The 958-nt window shown below is 50.5% G+C and overlaps 1 pseudogene; it reads right to left on the reverse strand.

Annotated features, from left to right (window-relative positions):
• Positions 1-7: 7 nt before the first annotated feature.
• On the reverse strand, positions 8-764 carry LOC103253552 (annotated as a pseudogene).
• Between the last annotated feature and the right edge of the window lie 194 nt (positions 765-958).

Genomic DNA, 958 nt, shown 5'->3' on the forward strand with positions numbered 1-958 from the left:
CTGCAGCGTAGAACCTTGCCACCTCCTCACTGGGGTTGCCTTGGGCAGGGTCAAACCACATCTGGATGAAGCGGCCACTCCCTCGGCTGTAGTTGCTGACTTTGTAGGAGTGGCTGCAGATGTCATTGCACAGGGCCTCAGGTGTGGAAAAGTAGAAATGGAAAGGGTGGCAGGTAGCTCCCACTGGGCACTCGTTATTTCCTGAGGTCCAGTTCCAGCCCTTTTGCCAGTTGCCCTTGCAGGTGTAGGGGGTGTGAGAGTCTTCCCACCAGCAATTTAAACACAACTTTAAATACAATGCACAAGCCAATAGGAAAAATAGTGGTTAAAAAGTGAACCAAGAGCATAGTCCTCCTTGCACAGGGGCACATTGAGTATCCGCTCTTTGCGCCAGCTCTGGTCCACCTGCTGGATCCAGGGTCCCAAGTCGGGGGAGCACTTGTAGAGGCAGCTGTCCTGGATAAAGTGCCGTTTTCAGGCAGTTGCCATCTCACCACAGTGGTCCCCGTTGAATCTGTATAGGTAGGAAATGTCCTTGTGGGCTTCCAGGCTGGTGTTGGTGGAGTAGCAGGCATTCTTTCTCCAGGGACTGCACTGCTCATGCAGCTTGTCCTCCGGGCTTGGCTTTTCCTTGTGGTGCTTGGCGTCCCTGCAGACGTTGAGAAGTTCAGTCCAGGGTCCGCGAAGTCCTGGATGGGGTTCCCCCACACGCCGGCCGCCTACACTGGAAGGAGCAGCAGCTGTATTGCCATCTGCTGTGCCATGTCTGTCACTGAAGGAAGAGTGTGGTCAGTGGCCAAATTTAGGTCTCTTAAAAAAAAAAACAAAAAGGAGAAACCTTCCATGCCTCTATAATCTCAAGCATTCTTTTGCTTTCTTGTTTTCTTGTTTTCCCCATCAATTTAAACACAACTTTAAATACAATGCACAAGCCAATAGGAAAAATAGTGGTTAAAAA

This window comes from Carlito syrichta, unplaced genomic scaffold (assembly GCF_000164805.1).
Source record: "Carlito syrichta isolate Samal-C Ts95f unplaced genomic scaffold, Tarsius_syrichta-2.0.1 Scaffold237205, whole genome shotgun sequence".
Lineage (NCBI taxonomy): Eukaryota > Metazoa > Chordata > Mammalia > Primates > Tarsiidae > Carlito > Carlito syrichta.